The sequence below is a fragment of the Indicator indicator genome, chromosome 7 (assembly GCF_027791375.1).
Source record: "Indicator indicator isolate 239-I01 chromosome 7, UM_Iind_1.1, whole genome shotgun sequence".
Lineage (NCBI taxonomy): Eukaryota > Metazoa > Chordata > Aves > Piciformes > Indicatoridae > Indicator > Indicator indicator.
In genome coordinates, this window is record NC_072016.1 from 340,199 (window position 1) to 361,064 (window position 20,866).

Here is a 20,866-nt window from a genome sequence, read left to right on the forward strand (position 1 = left end):
ACTCAGGCTCCCTGCATCTGTAGGAGATTAATAGATTGTACTGCTCATTGTCAGAGGAGCAAATACTGATTCACCAAGACTCACAGACCAGAAAAGGCCAGGAAAGAAAGCATAAAGCCCACAGGTAAGGAAAGGCCACCAGTCACATCCTTGGCTTTGCTGGGAGCTCAGACACAAACTCTGGCATTGCTCTGCACTAATGACCACACAGGATGCAAGCAGCACCAGGCAGGCAGGAGTTACCTCCAGCCCCAGCTGGCTGCACAGCGAAGTGCTGAAGGTGAGCTCCCCTCAGAAGAGGCAGAAGACTCTCACCCTCCCCACACAGCAGATCCTTAGGCCTGGGCACATGCCATGCCTGCCCTTCCCAGGTGAATCTAAGCCCTAAGGGAATGTATTGCACAATCCCACTTGGGCCATGAGTCAGGAATTCAGTGAATAGCTCATCTCTGACTTTCTTTACATACCTCCTGTCACCAGCAGAGTTTGCAAGTTATTTTCTGGAACATTAATTCAGACTGAGGGAAAAAAAAAAATAAAACATTTTCTCATCATTATTTCAAGACTTAATTCTGATCCCAGTGTCTGGAGCTGAACAAAACCATTTCCCTTCATTATAACTCTATGGAAAGATATTTCATCTTCAGCTGCAGCAGAGCCAAAGAGTCTCCACCTCTGCAAGCCTCCTCCATCTTCTGCTTTCCGATCAGAACATGATGAGGCAGTCATGGAGAGATGCAGATACCTACATGGTCTCTGGAAATTCCTGCAGGGGTGATCTTATCAATGGGGATCTTCTCCAAGCTGATCAATTGCTCAAGGGTGGATGTCAAGAGGATGGGGCCAGACTCTTCAGTGGTGCCCAGTGATAGGGCAAGGAGCAAGGGGCACAAACTAGAACACAGGAGGTTCCACCTAAACATGAGGAAAAATTTCTTTCCTGTGAGGGTGCCAGAGCCCTGGAGCAGGCTGCCCAGAAAGGAGGTGGAGTCTCCTTCTCTGGAGAGATTCCAAACCCACCTGGCCACTGGGATCCTGGACAGCCTCCTGTGGGTGACCTCTCCACCTGCCATGCCATGATTCTGTAATTCTGTCAGAGGTTATTTCTTTGTCTCCTCGTTGTAAGAACTTTTCATAGGTTTGGCAAGCTCTGCTACAATGATGCTGATCTGGAGTGGCTGTGGAGCCAGTGTCACTTGGCCCCTGCAGAGTCTGTGGGGTGGAAGTCCCTGCAAATCAGCAGGTCTCAAGTATCTGCACAAATATGGAGACAGCAGCAGCAAAAATCCTGTGTAAGCCTTCTCCCAGAAATCCTTGTGATGGCCTTTGGGATAGCTATGGTAGTGATTAAAACAGTGACAGAGCGTTGATTTGGAATCCTTGATGATTTCCTTGCCAGAGCCAGACTCTGTGCTCTGATGGCAGCAGACATGTGGAGCCAGCAGGTGGTTAAGAGCAGCCTTTATGGGCTAAGCATGACTCAGGTCTGATGCTGATCACATTGGGAAACATGCAGATAGAGCTGGGGCCTGAGAGAAATTGGAGTCCTGTATTCCTGCAAGGGAAAAGTAAATAAATAATGTTCCGTGTCAACAGCCGCAGGAAATGCTTAGATGTCCCCTTTAATTTCCCTCATCAGTCAGTTCAGATTGCTTTTAAATGGGGATCATAGAGGAGACATATGCTCAGAGAGATTCTAAACAGGTGGTTCAGTTGAACAGAGCTGAACTTGCTCCTTAGGAGGCTAATTTTTCCTTGAGGCTGCATTCTGACTGAATTTCCTAGCAGCTGGTGGTCCATTACATCGTGCAAGGGCCATTCCAATGGGCTCCACAATGAAGTGGCAGAACAGCTCGTCTCACCTTCTTCTAATTGCTTAAAACATCTCCATCTGCCAACCAGAGCACAGAGTTCAGCAGGAGCTGTCATGAGGGGAGCTGCTCAGATCAAAGCTAAAGCTTGCTGTGAGATACTCTGCTCCCTACAGAAAGAAAGTCCTCTGTCACAAGACTCAGAAATGTGCTTTGATCTGCCTTTGGCTCTCAGGAGAATGGTCCTTCCCAGGTGGGTTCTCATCCCTCAGTGCTCAAAAATTGTGTGAGCTCTCCCATCCTTCCCTTTAACCTGCAGGGTCCTCTTCTGTGCAGTTGCGGCTCTGCAGCACCAATCGTTTGAAGGAGCTCATGCATGCGGGTCCTGGCTCAGATCACTTTGTGTGTGAAGATCTGCAGGCTTCCAAAAGGAACAGTCAGCTCTGGAAAGCTGCTGGCACTGAAATTCCCACAGCTCTTTTAAGAGAGAAATATTTACAGAGGTCACTTCTTCATCCTGGGAAGGTTGAGAGCCACAGAATCACAGAGTGGTAGGGGTTGGAAGGGACCTCTGAAGATCATCAAGTTCAACCCCATGGTAGATGTTCAGATGCCATGAGTGTGACAGAGAAGCAGCAGCTCTGCAGTACATTGAGAAGGTGCAAAGTGTGGTGTCAGCTCGTCTGCAATCAAATATCCCAGAAGGGAAAACACTCCACTCTCCTGGAGTTGTTTCTTTGTGTGACAGGAGAAGCCAGCCCAAGAACATAGACTGGGAGAATTAGCAACAAGAGTCACTCTGCTGCCTGGGCAGGGTAGCCCAGGAAGGAGAAGCAGTCGTTCACCTGCTCTTGCAAGGGGAACAATTCTGCATCAGCCTCAGCCCAGCGGCAAAATCACCTTGAAGGAAGAGGAGAGCCAGCAGCTGAGTCTAATGGAAGTGCTGGCACTGGGCATGGCATCAACACAGCATGTTGCTCCTCTCAGGAGTGTGTAAATCAAGACCAAATCCATTCTGAGTAAGACTGTTTAGTGTGGAGAAGAGAAGGCTGAGAGGGATCTGATCAGTGTCTATCAATAGCTGAGGGATGGGTGTCAGGAGGAGGGGGCCAGGCTCATTTGAGTGGTGCACAGTGGTAAGACAAGGAACAGTGGGTTCAAACTTGAACACAGAAGATTTCAGCTCAACATAAGGAGAAACTTCTCTACAGTGAGGGTGACAGAGCCCTGGAACAGGCTGCCCAGGGGGGTTGTGGAGTCTCCTTCTCTGGAGACTTTCCAAACCCACCTGGATGCATTCCTGTGCAGACTACCCTAAGTGATCCTGCTTTGGCAGGGGGGTTGGACTGGATGATCTCTTGAGGCCCATTCCAACCTCTAACATTCTGTGATTCTGTGAGAGATAAGATTCTAAACCGCTGCACACAGAAGGGGGAAGGCAAAAGGCCTCAGCTAACAGCTTATGCTCTTTGCAGCCTGCAGCAACAACTCGCAGCGTGAGAGAGGTTTTCTCCAGCAACATCTGGTTCCATAGTGCAAACAAAACAACTGTTTACACAAGGGCATGTGGAAAGGTTTGACAGATGGCATTCACTGAGGAATTTCAAAGAGCTGCCTGTGTTCAGTTTAGACTCAGATATTCCCTGTGTCCCACACGCAGGCTGTGTACATCGTAGCATCATCTTGGGGTGCCTACACGAGACGCTGGGCTGAGCTGTGCCCTCTAACTGGCAGGCTGAGATTAAGCAGAGTTTAACCACAATTGCCACACAGTACAAAGGGCTGCTCAATGTCTTCCACAATAAGTATCAATAACAAATTCAGAAAAAAACTATCCCAAACACTGGCAGAGGACTAGACACCAAATAGATGCTTACAGGCAGCAGCTTCTTGACATGGCATTAGGCATCACACGTTAACACCAAGTTTGGATCCAGAGTGGCATCGAGGCTCCCATCGAGCAGGACCACTTTAGTTGCTTAGAAGGAACACTGGAGCACTTCTCATAGCGCTTGCCCTGCTGAGAGGAGTTGAAGTGTGCCTAATCAGACAGAAGTCAGGTCAATGCCAGAAGCTTGGCTAAGGTTGTGGTGAGCTCAGCCACCCCAGGTGTATAAAGTTTCTGTGTCTATATCATCGTTCTGCTCTTATCTTCCAAGATCCAGAGTCGATGTTGTGACCTCAGGAAGAAAAGATGCATGACTAGGTAACATTTTTTATTACTTAATTACAGATCTATAATGTCTACTCCATGCCCCTATGATAAAACAAAATATCATTTTCCAGTGACCAGGAACCCCAAGTTAGCTGAAATCAGCTGCTTTACCCTGATTTCTCTCCAAATGTTAAGCTCAAAGCTTGGATGGCATTTCCAAATGCTTTGTAAATATATCAGGCTCCTGAACTGGTGTAGCAAAAGCCAAGTCAAACAGGAAAATTCCATGGGCATTTCCATTGGAACAAATTTCCTGCATACCAACATATAAAATGTAAAAATCAGGATCTCGTGAGTGCCCCATGCTCAGCTCACGACATTTCCCATAGAGGAAAGAGAAGCTGTGAATCTGAGATGGAGTTTTATGGTTATCCATTCTGATCACTACACAATGCAGGCTAGAAAGGGACTTTTATTGGGTTATTTCTAAACCAAAATTCATAACTTTTAAAGACATTCTCATTTTTCTAGCATATCTGTCACCACTTAAGTTGCAATAAAGTTTAGTCTTGCAGTTAAAAATTTGCAACTCATTTCTGTTCTGCTTTTTATTCATTTTATCAGTCGTTTTCAGCTACTAGAGCTGAGAATTCCATCGTCTGCTGAGCCAAAAGAGCCCTCTGCTGTTGGGAACCTACTTCCACCAAGGGGGCCTCTAGCCCACAGCCAAGTGTTCAGTTGCACAGTGCAGAGAAACAGAGGGTTTTCAGGTTTGGGTAGGAAATGTTCCCTAGTGTTTGGCAGACAATGTTTCTCGTGGTGGCATCCTTCTTGCAGCTCTGTTCTAGAAGGGCTCTAAAGCTGCCAACGGTTGCATGGGTTGGCATTGCAAAGAGTGGCATTTAGATTGCAGTGAGATTCGGGAACTCTTTCTCCCTTGTCTCCCTTTCTCCATTTTTCCGAGTCTCAGATTTCACTCTGAAATGGTTATCCTTCAAACTGACATTCAGAAAAACAGCTCAGGTTGGGATGTTGTCTTTAGTGTGAACCAAGCAGCCAGGAGCTGTGTGCATGGCACCCTTCACTCTCACAGCGAAGGCATCTTCCTGCAGCATGTTTGATTTTGCTCTGTGTGTGTTGTAGCTTAGCCACTTCATCCAGGGTAGAAGACATGAAGTTACAAAACTGTAAGATGATAGTGCCTGCAGGTCTAGCAAGAGCCCAAGGGCTGAAGCTTTCTAATTCATTTTCATGGCTCTTGTGAAAATACAGCTCTCATGGGGGGTGTGGAAATGGACCTCTGACCAAAGGAGACCACAGGGAGACCACTTTACTGCTTGAAGCTGCAGGTCTGTGTTCATTGACTGTCAGCTATGAGAGTTTTTCTGTTGCAGTGTTGCTACACTCAACCTGACTGCCGGTCCTGGATGCCCTTGGGCTTTCTCTTGCATCACCCAGTTGAATGCTCCATCCTGCTCCAAGGTCTTCCAGAGCAATCCATGGTGAAGCTTGCAAGAAAGAAGGGCCCTTTCTAACAGGTGAGAGCAGTGTCACAGCCTGTTGCATCCCCCTGCCCACCACGAGCAGTAAGGGGCACATAAAAGAAAAGAAAGAAGTGGCAGGGGCCATCTGGCTGTGGACACATGGTTATGGAGTCTGTCATCTCTTCAGCAGCCAGCAGAGTGAATTCATGTAGTGGGAGCCAGGACTGGGGCATCTACTCCAGCAAAGCCAGGCAGCAGAATGAAATACTAATGCCCTCTGCATCAGACTTACAGCAGCTTACACCTCCATGCGCTGCAGTCCTGTGTGATCAGTCCAAAGCAGCAGGCTGTGGCAGCACTGCTGGTTCTCAGCATGAGCTGTGCTGCAGGCTGGGGAGATGAATGTGGATGGTGCTTGCAGCTGCTTTCATCATTAATTACACTTCTGCAGGATCTTATTTAAATGGATCCAGCATGTCTGAGATGATCTCAAGGAAGCGTTCAAGAAGCTGAAAGGAAACAGGGTCCCTGAAGCCACAGGCTGACCTTGGTTTGGTTGCTGTCACCAGTGTCACTGTGGAGATCTCCATGGCTCACTTGGTTTGAACAACAACCTGATCACAAGATCTTCCTCACCTTTTCCTGACATTCAAAGGAGACCCCAGAGTTGGAATCTATTGTCTCAAATCTTCACAGCATGCTAATTGTGCATGTGATTAATTTTGCTAGTTCTCTGGATGCTGTTATCAAACTCCAGTTTAATTCTCTAATTAGCCTGTTTTGTAAATTAATTAGGCTTTTCTATCCATACTGTGAGGGTACGTTCTCTAATAACCTTTGCTGCAGCTGGCATGGCTCATATTCTCATTTTGACAGAGAATAAGGAGGCTGCAGAGATGTGAAGTTCCTCCAATTTCCTGACCCACATTCTTCATTTTCTGACATACAGATTGCTGGTGGGTCAGGAACAGCCCAAAGCCTCAGCTGCCTTCTGCACAGGCAGCAGAGAACTGATGTGGGGAGGCACGTTCGGAGTAGCTGGGTCACCATGGGAGGTCATCAGTCATAGTTTGTATTGCAGGGGTTTATTATGGGATGTAAACTGTCACAATTTCTGTTCTAGGTTTGAGACGTGTTTGGAATGCAGCTACTTCTTGGTGTCTGCCCACACCAGCCCTGCTCAGTGCTGCCCATGGACTTTGGCTGGGTTCCATCTAGTTCCAACCCTCATGCCATGGGCAGGGACACTTTCCTCTAAATCAGGTTGCTCAAAGCTCCATCAAACTTGCCTTTGAACACTTCCAGGGATGTGGCATCCACAGCTTCTCTGGGTGACCTGTTCCAGTGTCTCACCACCCTCACAGTGAAGAATTTCCTTGTGTCTATTTCTAATTTACCCTCTTTCAGTTTAAAGCCACTACCCCTTGTGCTCCCACCACATGCCCTTGTCAAAAAGCGAGGCTAATGCAGCTGGGAGGCTCCAGACCACCCATGGCCGTGGGGTGAACCCCCTGAGAGCAGCAGGCTGTACACACTAACATACTAACAAAAGAGGGGGAGATACAGCACAGCTCATTGGCTGGGAGATGCCCCATCCCTGGAAACATTCTAGGTCCCCTTGGATGGGGCTCTCAGCAAACTGATCCCAGTCACAGATGTCCCTGCTCACTGCAGAGGCGTTGGACTAGATGACTGTCAAAGGTTCCTTCCAATACAAAACATCCTATGCTGCTGTCATCCCACGAACATCGTGGGGAAAGGATGGAAATTGGTGTTTAACAACACAAACCATGAGCTGCCACCATTAGCTGCTCCTGAAGCAGCTGGGAATGCTGAAGTGATCTGAAATAACTGGCAGTGACTCCCCCAGCACATCTGCCCCGAAGCACACACCGAGGGCCTGAGGAAATCTTGGCGTGGATGATGGACAGCACCCTTGGGGTGCCCATCCAAAGCAGACAGGGCTCCACAGCCTTGGGGTGCCCATCCAAGGCAGACAGGGCTCCACAGCCTTAGGGTGCCCATCCAAAGCAGACAGGGCTCCACAGCCTTGGGGTGCCCATCCAAAGCAGACAGGGCTCCACAGCCTTGGGGTGCCCATCCAAGGCAGACAGGGCTCCACAGCCTTGGGGTGCCCATCCAAAGCAGACAGGGCTTCACACTCCTGCAGCTATTCTGACATGAAGATGGCTTCTAGCTTGTTCACTGGGCTGATTCACTGCCCCTTTGGGGGATGTGGTAGCATTTTCCAGGCATCTCCTAAAAATTCCATTTACAGTTTGAATTAATCCATCAGCCCTGGGCTTGTCACAAGATTCATGCTGGAACTCTAACAGGTTTGGACAGGAGGGAATATTTCTAGAATAAACAGAAATGCAATCAGAATGATAGAATGGTAGGGGCTGGGAGGGACCTCTGAAGATCATCTAGTCCAAGGCCCTGCTAATGCAGGTGCACCTGGATCAGGTGGCACATGAAGACATCCAGGCAGTTTTGGAATCTTTCCAGAGAAGGCTCCACAACCTCACTGGGCAGCCTGTTCCAGTGCTCTGTCACCCTCAAAGTCAAGAAGTTTCTCCTTAAGTTCAAGTGAGACCTCCTGTGTTCTCATTTGTTCCCATTGCCCCTTGTCCTATTACTGGCCATGCTCATGACCTCCACCCTTTAGATACTGATCAGCATTTATAAGATCCTCTCCCATACCTATGTTTTCCAGGCTGAGGAGCCCCAGGTGTCTCAGCCTTAATCAAAGAGATGCTCCAGTCCTCAAATCATCCTCATGACCCTCTCTCTCACAGTTCCTTGTCTCTCTTGAACTGGGAAGCCCAGAACTGGGCATGATATTTCCGGTGTGGTCCTCACCAGAGCAGAGTAGAGGGAGCCTGCTCATCTCTCCTCTCATTTGGACCTGCTCATCTCTCCTCTGAATGCAGCCCACAATATCATTGGCCATGAGGGCACATTGCTGGTTCCTGGTGAACTTGTCCCTCATCAAGAAGCAACAGCCCCCCTGAAACTGCATCTCCCCATGGAGAGAAGGCTTCCCACTGGTTGATGCTAATGACCCCACATCACTGTTAGCATTGAGCCCCTTTGCACCTTAGACTTCAGTGATGGCTTGGCCCTTGTTTGTGTGGGGTCGTGATCTGCATCTACCTGGGGGTGCAGCAGCAGCAATCTGAGCTAATCCGCCCTCACCACTCTTTTGTGAGAGATCCCAAGCCACACAGAAAGGTTACTGAACACTGTAGGCACCCACACATGGCACCATTTCCTAAGAAAAAGCTGCCTGATGGCATCACCTTCCAGAGTGGCAGTAGGCATTTTTAGGAGCTCCTGCTGCTTTTGTCTCCCCTAAGCTCCTGTACAGGGAGTTAGACATCCAATTATAGCAATTTTTCCCATCCAGATCATGAGCCTCCTCTTCAGAATTAGCCTGAATTAATGCTAAATTTGGAGAAAGCAGAAGTTACACATCATTATCATGTTTGTCTGGACAAAACCAAATCCCTGACCTCAATTCCAAACCCTCATTAGCAGCACTTGTAAAGGAGGTCAGGCTTCGGTGCCTCCTGCCTGTCACAGCAGACAGCAGCTGTGGTGCCCAGGGCACACTGTCCATCAGGCTCAGGAAGCCAGAAGCTCCACCACTCACCTCTTCTTGATGCTGGGCAAAGACTTGACAATCTACTTTACACCTAAAATGGCAAGGATTCATGGCCAGTGCCTCTGGGAAATCAGCACTGACAGAGCCAACTACCTAGGAGAAGTCCAAATTATACAGACATTGTCCTCCTGTGACAGCAGCTCTGAAGGCAGGAACTCTGAACCTTCCAGAAACCTGACTTCTCCTTTCTCTCCCTTTTCTTTCTTACATCCACGCCCTCCCTCTCCTGAGGTCTACCTAAGAGCTTGTCTGGTGACAGCAGCCTTCAAAATGTGTTTTGCTGGCAGAGTCCACTTGTGCTGGCAGCTTCATCCTTGCTGTTTAGCAGAGATGTGTTTCTTAATGCTCTTCGTGATTAGGTTATTGTACCTAAGGCATGCAATGTACCTTACGGTTATACATTTGCACAGTCACCATCATGTGGGGACAATCTTTTTAGCAGGATCTTTTGTGACAGCAGAAGTGGTGATAGTGTGGAATTAAAAGAGGAGATTTAGACTGGATAGAAGGAAATGATTTCTTACACAGAGGGTGGTGAAACAGTGGCCCACGTTGCCCAGAGATGTGACACAAGCCCTATACCTGGAAACATTCCAGGTCAGGCTGGACAGAGCTCTGAGCAAACTGATCTACCTGAAGATGTCCTTGCTGACTGCAGGGCAGTTGGACTAGGTGACCTCTCAAGGCTCCTTCCAAGCCAACCCAACATGTAACTCTATGATTCTACATAACTTGATTCAACGAACTCTACACTTGAAGCCCTCACGAGTTCTCTTCTGCTATATGCATGAAGCCACTTTTTGAGTAGAACTCCAAACTGTCTCTGTTAGGGGAATATCCTACCCTCAGTGAAAAGGAGAAATGTTCAAGTCTGCTTCATTTCCTTCAGCAAGCACCTTTATGACTCCTTTATTAATAGAGCTGACAGCTCACCAGTTCTTCTTTTCTCTTTGTGGCCCAGCAAAAGCAGGACTGCTCTTCATCACCATTTTAGCCAGGAAATTTGCACTGAGATGAGACCTCAAAAGCTCTCTTAACAGCTGGGAGCCTTTTACAGTCCCTCTTCTAAACAGGATGTCTATAAAACTGGTTGGCATCTTACAAGCTGAAGGTTCTTCAAGAAATAATTTGGAGAACAGACTGCAACCAGGTGAGGCTTTGCTGAACAGATGCCACAATTTTCCCTGCCTTCTCCTGGTCAGGATGGTGGAGTACCACTCACAGTCAGCTTTTTAATTAACAATCCTAATATAAATGTTCCAAACCAAAACCATCTGGTAATATTAAAGTTGTGTTCCCATAGAGTCCCAGCATGCTGGGGGTTGGAAGTGACCTCTGGAGATCAGCTATCCCAACCTCCCCACCAAAGCAGGTGGGAAGGTTGCCCAGACTGCAGTGTCCAAGTGAGTTTGGAATGACTCCAGAGATGGAGACTCCACAACCTCTCTGGGCAGCCTGGAGGCTCTGCCACCCTCAATGTAAAGAAGTTCCTCCTCATGTCTGGATGGAACTTCCTGTGGTCCCCTTTGTGCCCAATATACAAATCCATATTAAATCACAAGTGGATAATGCAAGTGCTCTTATCAGCTGCCTAAAAATGCATTTTTCCCAAGGAGAATAAAGAAAGTCATGTACAGAAAGTTAAGCAACAGAGGCAGGTTCATGCAGCAAGTCAGTGCCAGAGGTCAAAGCATCACAGCTCCGCCAGTCGCTCTCTGTGCTCGTGGCTGGACCATGTGTGGTTGCTAGTGCAAAGAAGCTGGACAAAGGGAAAAGAGACAAGAAGCACTGCTGTGCCTGGGGAAAGGGAGAAAATCAGACCAGAACCAGTTTCCTTTCTTTTGGGCCCTAAATCTGATTTTGAAAGAGTACAGCATTATGGCTGCTCCTCTGTGGAAAGATGAAGAGGAACTCCTGACACTTCACAACTAATACCTTTTGGCATTTTATTTTTAGAAGCACAATTACAGTCTGCTCCACAGAAACAAGGACCACAACTGTCCCATTTGAAACCTTTCTTTAGAGCACAGACATTTATTTTCTGGCAAGGAGATGAAAGAGACTGACAGGCCAAGCAGAAATGTCTGTCTACAAAGGCAGTGTTTCTGTCAGGTTGATAACAAAACCTTCTGGTTCAACTCTGTTTTCTTAGCAAAAAGCAGTTACTGGAAAAAATGAGCACTGTAATAAATGCAGAAGGAAACTACATGAAATGCTGCTCAGTATCTAAAAGGCAGGTGTCAAGAGGATGGGGACAGATTCTTCAGCAGTGCCCAGCCACAGGACAAGGGGCAACAGGCACAAATTGCAATACAGGAGGTTCCAGCTGGACGTGAGGGTGACAGAACACTGGTGCAGGCTGCCCAGAGGGGATGAGGAGTCTCCTCTGGAGAGATTCCAAACCTGCCTGCACATTTTAGCAGGGAGGTTGGACTGGATGATCTCCTGAGGCCCTTCCAACCCTACCATGCTGTGATTCCATGATTCTATGAAACGACAGCGCAAGCAGTAAGGAAAAAAATGACAGAACAAGTGGGTTTCCCGACAGGGAATTGAGACAGGACTCGAGGGGGCCGTGAATCGATGGAGCCTGAAGGAAGTCAGCCTGGCCCAAGGGAGCGCAGGGCTGGCTGGGCACCGCGGGGCTGCGTGCTGGGCAGTGCTGCGCCACCAGCGGCGAGCTGCAGGCAGGAGCTGGGCTCTGTAAACACCACCTCATTAGGCCCTTCTGACAAGAGCACTGCTGTACATTGGAGCTGGGAGCCATGTCTGCACAGGGCTTGAGGCTGCGGGCTGGCAGCTCTCGGGCAGGAGGAGGCTGTGGCTGGCGTCTGAACATCGCAGGCGCCGCCGCTGCTGGCCCTGAGCTGGGTGAGCAATGACAACACTGTTTGCTCAGCAGCAATGGCAGGGGCAATGCTCATGCTTGCACAGGAGTAACTACTGAAATGCTACAAAGTGTAAATCAGCAGCAACTGACACCCACTTCCCACAGCTTTAGAAATTGCAAGGATTCCCCCCCCCCCTCCAGATTCATGATTTTTGGTGGAATTTGGCTGCCTGTCTGGAAATTCCTGAATCTTGCTTTGTCTTTCTCTACCCTACTGCTTTGTTTTAAGCTGCTGATGTTATCCAGGGCATTGTCAACATTGCCTTTTACATATTTCTTTCTTTCATGACAGTCTTAGACAAGTAGGCAGGAGGAATTTACAGGGGATTGGGTGGAATCCTAATAAATATTTTCCACTGCAATTACAAGGTTGGCCTCCTCATACAAATTAGTTATGGAAAAATACACTTAATGCCACTACCCAGATCTTCCAAGATAAGATGAAGCTAACGTTGCTGCCCTGCAGTCCATTAGTCTGGTATGTTCTATGGACCACAGTCAGAAGTGAACCATGTAGAAAGTGGCTGTAAGTGATCCTCTAGCTGACCTGAACCTCTGAAGCTAATTTTCCACTACCAAGGTGAAGATAAATCTGTTGCAGCAGAAGAAGACATTCTAGGCACATCACAGCCTTCTGGCCTGCTGTGCTGGCCCTCAGGTTGCTTGGACACAGTTCACTATGTATTCCTGGAGGCTTGTGGATATGGGAAGGCTCACAACATGGAGTATTTCACACAGGAAAAATGAGACACTGGAAGCCTCTTAGTTTGTCTGTGGGGGTTCTTGAGTGTCTTGAATAATCAATGCTGCCCTGCAGTGAAATGCTGGGACACGAGGAGGTGTATGGCTATGGAAGGGGGATGACCACCAATGAGCCTCACCTGGGCATTCTCCTCCTCCTTACTGGCTTAGAGGCTTTCACCCATATTCACACACTGCCAAGAGACTCAGGACAGAGAATGACTTTCCCACCCTGCTTAAATGATGCTCCCCAAGGTCTCTAAGCAAAAGATCTGCTGAATTGAGAATGAAACAAGGAAAGGATTAAAGAAACCCTAGCTGACAGCTCAGCTTATGGTAAAACTGTGGGGAAGAAGATCTGTTCCCAAAGACTGAATTGAGGATAGTTTATGAAACCAGTCACAATGCTCACAGCTGTTAAACAGCCCAGAAGTTCTTAGCTATGACCATATCCCACACATGGCAACTTCATTGGTAGGACAGGTCTGGTGAGTGAAGTTTTCTTTTCCCTCTGCACTGGAGATGAATCTGTGTGCTTTAACTCCAATGTGCCTACACAAACCTTCCCCTTCCATGACATGCTGCCTGCCTGTCTGGAAGCTCACTTCCGTCAGTCTGCTCCCCTGCCCTGGCTGTCAGCCTTGGGAGGGACGTGGAAAACACACATCAGACACGTTGGAGCAGACAGCAGCTTTGGACTGTCATTGACTCTCTCATGAAAAGAGCAGCAGAAGCACTGCCCTACAATGAGGCATTTTCCACCAGACCTGACACAACATTTTGGCCAGCAGTGGAAGGACTGGAAGGCCACAGTAGCCTTTGGGATAATGCAGAAACAAGAAAAATACCCTGAACTTGTAGTGAGAGTCCTGGGGGGACTTGAGGTGCAGGTAGCATGTGCAGCAGAAAGGATTCTGAGCACAATTTCTTCTTCATCTCCATTCTGTGTCCCCTGCACGGCTCCACTCTAATGACTTGATGCCTATGGCTGCTCCTCTCTAATGACTTGATGCTTCCCTAACACCTTGGTTGGAGGTAATCCAGATGTACAGGGAAGGTGTGAGATGTTGATGTGATCACAGCATTCAGAGGAGTGTTTGCAAGGAACTCCCATAATTGGTAAGACATGCTGACCTCATGTGACTGGCAGCTCATGTGAAACAGATGTCAAGTGCCCTTAAAACTGAACGTTGCCACTCAGCATGAAATAATCAAAACATGTGAGTGCATGAAGCAGCTCCCTGGAGACAGAGGAACTAAGCTTTCATTTTTCCTCCTCTGCTGACAAAGAGGCCTTCAGTAATGGTCCCTGCAAATGATCTGGAACCTTTTGTGAGTATCTGCCAGGATATTGTCCAAAGTTAATAAAATCTGCTTGAGCTGGGCTTGCCATAATCAGTGTGAAGGAAGCAAAACCAGCCTGAGATGCACCATGGGAAGTATGTGGCTAAGTTTCAGTATTTCCAAATTCAGCAACCCAAATGTCAGTGGTACTCTTTATGATGTAACTCTGCCAAAGCCAAGGAGATCTCTAACAGTGCTGAACCTGTTAATGAGTGGGATATACAACCACACTGTGAGAAACAAACTGCCACAGAAATCTTACAGTTTAATCATACAAAGGAGATTAAAAAGGGAGATGTTGGTCTCTTAAAGGTCCTTTTCAATCTAAGCTATTTTATTATTTTTTAAAATTAAATACTTAAAATAGATTAAAAAATACAATGGTCACCATCCTGCTTCCTTGGCAGAATTAGTGCCAAGGACCTGTGTGGAAAACCATGTTGGTGCATTTCACTGCCAATATTAGTGCAGTTCATGGTCAGGTTGGATGGGGCTTTGAGCAGCCTGGTCTCATGAGAGGTGTCCCTGCCTATGGCAGGGAGTCGGAACTAGATGGTTTTTAAGGTTCCTTCCAACCCAACCCACTCTGCAATTCATAGTTCAAACAGCTCAGTATTTGTCATATGAGATGGCAAGAAAACCTCTCTGTAACTTTATAGTTTTTTTCATACCACCTATTGATAAACATTTGCATGGCCTTAAAGCTTCACTTCATCTTTAGAGCCCTTTCAAACAGCTTTGCCCAATGTGCTGGCACAAGCCAATCTTAATGGCTATTAGTCAAGCCCTAACAAGTTGCTGACACAGCTGTGAAATGATATTGGCATATCTGGAGATGTAAGTCTGACAGGGATCTTTGATGCCTTCTGTGAGACAAAGAAAACTCAGTTCAGAGCTTTCCTTTCCCTTGAATTCTTGCACTTCCACTGTTCTACCAAGTGAGTGCCTTATGGAAGGGACTTCCAGCATACTGCCAAAACCATATGATTATGAAGGTAAATAAAACCAGCTCTTCCCACCTTCAAACAAAGATATTAGATATAAATAACAAAAGTCCACTAAATTACGGTGAATCTGTTTGGATTTGGACACAAGCTGAGCAGAGATGTGGTGTTCATGTGGGAGTATCACTGTGTGAATTCATTACCCCAAAGGAATCCCATCCACTTCTACCTGCAAGGAACAGTTTCCTGCTATTCTCTTTAAACCCCAGTCCTTACATACAGGAATGTTAAGAAGTACTCTCTGGTGCTGCTGCATTTGCCAGCTCTATCACATTTAGCACGACAAGCAGCTACTACATTTATGTGTCCCCTTCAGTTCCCACTGGACTTCCTCCGTGGCTTCTCACTGAGGCTGTGTGCACTGAAGCAAGCCCAGGGAAAGAGGCCTTTGAGCAGGTTTCAGACAAACCCCACACTGCATTTCCCTGCTGCTGCCTGGAATGTGTTAAGCATACTGCTCACACTCTGCATGGCACACGTACAGCAATCCTGGTCCAGGAAATACCAGACTGAAATGTGAGAGTTGTTCCTTCTCGAAATGCGAGCACTGGCAGGGGGTGATGTCCATGGGAATTTGCTGGAAGTGGCTGTTTTCCTAGGAGTAAACCAAAAAGGACATTTCAGCTGCATATCACCCACAGCCTGGCTGTGTGCACAGTGGGGACATTTCATTCCATTTCTCCAACTGCTCCATAAAGCTGCTGTCATCCACTCATCTCTCTTGTCCTACTGCTGGCTCAGTCTCACAGCTAAAATAAAATGCACATAAATTTTTCCCATTCCACAACACAAAAACCTCTAGACCATTGCCTAAGGCAGACCTACAGTCTTTCAAATGCTGATAAATCAACCAAAAATGAATAGTACAAAAGTCTTTTGGGTTCTCCTTTTTGCGCTGCTAGCATTATAGACTTTCTAATCACAAGGCAACCTCTTCAGTGCCTTCCCTGTTGACAATCCTGCTGGCTTTGATCCAGCAGCAGTTGCCAAATGTCAGGGCCAGACATTCTGGGGCATGAGGAAATGCTGTCCCCATCACAACAAAAAAACCCCAAACCCTATTGCATTCTTTGCAGAAATGCCAGCCATTCTTTTGAGCTTTGTTTATGTCACTGGTTAATGCTGGCTTTCTTAAAAATGCTGCTGCTGATCTGGTCAGCACAGAAGGACAAAGTAAAGACATCTCTGGAGAAGGGCACACAGAGATTTTTTGTTTCTCCAGCAGAAATGTCCTGGTGCAAATGTATCTGATCTAAACAGCCCTAAATAACAACAATGATGGGTCCAGGCTCTTTTCCACATTCCAAGCACTTCTGCTGTGAGGGGAGCCATCACCTAGAGGGTGAGGTGGGGACGCTCAAAGCATGACAATCCCACAAGTCCACTGCTTGCTGGTAAAAGGGTTCAGGTAGTGAAAATGATGTCATAGCTCAGGGAAGTGCAAGAGAGCAGGGAACTTTTGTTTCCACGGCAATGTGAGCTCGTTCTTCAGATACAGAAGCAGGGTGCTGAATGATTGTCTGAAGGCCACGTTGTCAGCAGAAAAGTTAGAGAGACTGCATGGGGCTGGCTTCCCCCAGAAGGATGTATGCTGCATCTCTAGCCAGTTACCAGAAGGACTCGCTGGAGGAAACAATTGCCTTCAGTTGTGCTATCTGCTTACTTTAGAGTCTGTTTAGCTAAAGGAAACAGCAGGCTGCTCATGGAGGAGGGGAGCATCACTGGTTCTTCTCTAGACTCACTCAGATTTTGTACCCTTATTTGATATACTCAGGGCCAAACATCTTTTGGGCATCCCTCACCTGGTAAAATCATTACATTCCCTCTAAAGTCAAATGCCTCTTAAAAATGAGTGAAATGCCTCCTAATGAGAGCCTGGGTTTATTTACAGTCACTTTTGCAGTAAGAGGCACTCTTTCCGGGATCTGCCTTACCAACAAGTGCAAACAGGCTTACCAACAAGTGCAATGCCTGGAGACCCCAGGGATATCCAGAGGTGAGCAGAAGGCCACCTAACTAGTGTCTGTCTCTGTCACATTTGTAAGAGACAGGCACCTAAGAGACACAGAAATGACTGCATTTCCCATTGTCAGTTTCAGGTTCCTATCTCCTCTGAGATCGTCTGACCTTGTTGACAAGCAGGGCCAAATGCTTCATGCACACCGGAAGATGGCTGTTTAAATAGTGTAATTTCCTTGTCTTGCTCCATGATTTACTACCAATCTGAGCTATAAGGGAGCAGAAACTTCACTGCTGCTGGGAAGTTATTTTTAGTGTCCTTTTCTTGCCAAGCATATAGAAACCTTATGTGCTACCTCAGAAAGTTACCCTGGAACAGCAGTGAGAGAGGGATGCCTATTCCTTCACCTTTTCCTTCCAACCACAAAGCTGTTCTCCAATTCACAAATGGTGCACATATTCCAAAGGAGAAGCTGCAGGGGTCTGCTTGAAGTTGAATTAAGCATAAATGTGCAAGGTGTAGTATAAATACAAAGAGCTTGAATCAGGATGGTTCTTAAACAACCAACTCTGCTTCTCCTCAGTGCAAACTCGTTCCTCAATCTGAACTTCATGAAGTTATGGCTGTTGACAGCCAGACACAGCGAAACCAGGCTGCAGAGGTGTGAGGGAAAACGTGCCACCGGTAGAGCCCAGTTGCCCAGACACAAACCACCAGCTCCATAAAGCCACATCTTGCTAAAACGGTGCACCACAGAATCACTTAAAGGCAGGGGTTGGAAGGGAGCTCTGGAGATCACCTAGTCCATCCCCACTGCTAAAGTGGGTTCATCCAGAGCAGGCTGCCCAGGATTACAATGTCCAGGCATGTCTGGAATCTCTCCAGAGAAGGAGACTCCACAACCTCTCTGGGCAGCCTGCTCCAGGGATCTGGCACCCTCACAGGAAAAATTTGTCTCCTTATGTTCATATGGAACTTCCTGTGTTCTAGTTTGTGCCCATTGCCCCTTGTCCTGTCACTGGACAGCACTGAAAAGAGTCTGCACCCCATCCTCCTGCTCCCCACCCTTTAGATATTGATGAACACTGATCAGGTCCCCTCTGAGTCTGCTCTTCTTCAGGCTCAACAGCCCCAGGGCTCTCAGCTTTTCAAAACAAGAGCTGGGAAACACCATTCCAAGGCAGAAGAAGGGCAGGAAAGGATGGCTCAGGTGTGCCCCCAGGCTGCTGGCACCTGATCATCTCCAGCTCAGGGGTGACGTGGAGACTGGCCAGGCAAAAGATAACTCTATGCCGAGGGGTGAGGGTGAGTTGGGAGAGTCTCTTTATCCAAGGGTGTTGTAGAAACTGGCTCAAAGTGCATGGCTTGAGAAGTGTTAGCTCAGAGGGTAAACCATCATCTTTCAAACAGATACTTCTTGGGAACAGACAAGCACAGCCTTGATCGTTTAAAGACAGCAGCTTGTTGTGTTTCACTGCAGCAACACAAAGATTTAAAGAAAAGTGCAGAACGACTTCCAGGTTACTACTGGCACCAGCCCAGGAGGGGAGGGTGATGCTCCTTACAGTTGTTCTACACAAACACTGCTTTGCTTTATCTCCTTCCACATCAGCTGCAAGTTTTTTAAAAGCTTTTGTGGTCCTTCACAAGCAAAACTAAGGAACAGCACTCAGGCTGAAAACATCTGAGCCTTTGGCAAACTTAAAACTCCCGTGCCACTCCAAGAAGAAAAAACATTTCCTTTCCTGTAAGCTGGATGTTGTTAGGAGCTGACACAGAGGGGGAAAAAAAAAAAGGAAAACAAAAAGTGGTAAAAACATCTTACATGGAGAATGACCAAAATTCTGCACAGAGACAGGCTTCTGTGTGGTTCCAGCTGGCTGGATGCACCCCCGCCAAATGCACCCCTGCTGGAAGGAGCAGCAGTGCATTCACACCCATACCCACCAAAAGCACCACAATGCAAGAGAAAGAACTGTAGAGGAGGTGGTTATTGACACAGGCTGAGACCCAGGAAGACATACTGATAAGTATATTTGGGTGAAGACACCTTTCCCAAGGTGCACACAGAGTGAGAAGAGAGTTCTGCAGGAGGGGAACTGGGTGTAGCACTGCCTTAAGTCCTGCAAAGCACTTTTCTGCACAAAGGGAAGTGTGCAAGGAAAACTGCCACTCCTGGAGTCCCAATTGCTCACCAAGCTTCTCTTCTGGCTCAGGTGTCCCAAGAGGCATGCTCGAGTGTGGCTTCCCCTGGCTCCAGAAATGTGCAAGCTCACATGATGACCTTTTCCCTCACATCAGCCCTTGCAGGGATTCTCAACAACGTGTGGAAGCTTCACTGAGATATTCTCTGCTTTGATGCACCTGCTTGGAATCTGCTAGAAAATTCAGGAACGATTAGGGGCAAGATGAAAGCACCACTGGCACAGGATGTGGCCCCTAGTTTTACCATCAACAGCTCACCTCAGCAGCATGAATGTGAATGATAAGGTCCTGTGAATTGTCACCTGTAGCAAGTAAGTACCTGTCTGATATTGGCAGGAGAAGAGTTTGCTACATGAATCTATAGTCATGCATCTACATATATACAGCTACTATGCACAGTCACCTATTAAAGAGGTGCAAACCCAATCTAGCATGTGTTAAAATACAACAGCCCAAACCCAACCAAGCCCATGTGGCTGTCTCTTTACAGACAAAGCATTGCAAAGCAGAGGAAATACACCATGTTTACATACACACATCCTTGGAAAATACACATGGAAGGTTGCCAAGAGCAAATAATGCACAATCCCCCCAAATCACATCCCCCAGGGACTTAACTGATGAACACTTGTCTCTCTGTGTTATGAAAATATTTCTTGTTGTGCTTGGAAATGTAAATCCTCTTCTGTTTCCATGTATCCTTCTGCCACCACTGCAATGAGTTAAATAATAATTTGCAACTAAAGCAAAAAAGAAAAGAAAAGGCCCAGAGTCATGAATGGTGTTGTGGAAAAGTTCATTTTTCTATTTCTGAGTTGGTGAATGTCCACAGTATTTGCAAAAAAAAAAAAAAAAAGTGGTTGTGTGCAGAAAGTAACAAAGTGATGGCCTTTTTCTGTAGCTTCTGCTTTGCGCTCAGAAACTGGGACCAAGGGAGGAGAGGTCAGAGACATCTACACCAGACAGAACTGGCTGGAAAGTTGGATGTGAAGCAGCTTTCCATCAAATGAAATGTAAGATATACACATATATAATTCAGTAAAATAGTGAACAAGTAAATTATCCTTTATTCTAGTCTCAGGCAATGAAAAATCCTACCTGTAAAATAGAAAAAGTCTTAGCTTTCAGATGTTAAAAGCATAAAACTGAAACAGTGAGAAGTGTCAGTGAAAAGCTGTTTGCACTGATCTAAAAGGAAGGACCATATGCACAATAAAACCATGGCATTGCTTTAGGGATAATGAGTAAGCCAGCAAGGATGACCATTCACTGTACAGTCTTAGAATGGCTAGGGATTGGAAAGGATCTCCAGAGACCACCAAGTCCAACCCTCCTGTCCAAGCAGGATCTCCTAGGGCAGGCCACACAGGAGCATGTCCTGCATGGGACTGGATTACCTGCAGTCTGGAATACCTAGGTACTGGAATATTAGATTATGCCTAGTGTGGTATTAAAGTGCTGAGAAACACACCAAATGTGCCTGCAAAGAATACAGAGTGGGGGGACAGATGTAGCACTTTCAGTTGGCTGAGTGGACAGTGGCAAGCACACCACCACGATGAAAACGTGAGCCAGTGTTTTCAGCACGTGGGTAAGGAGTCCTGG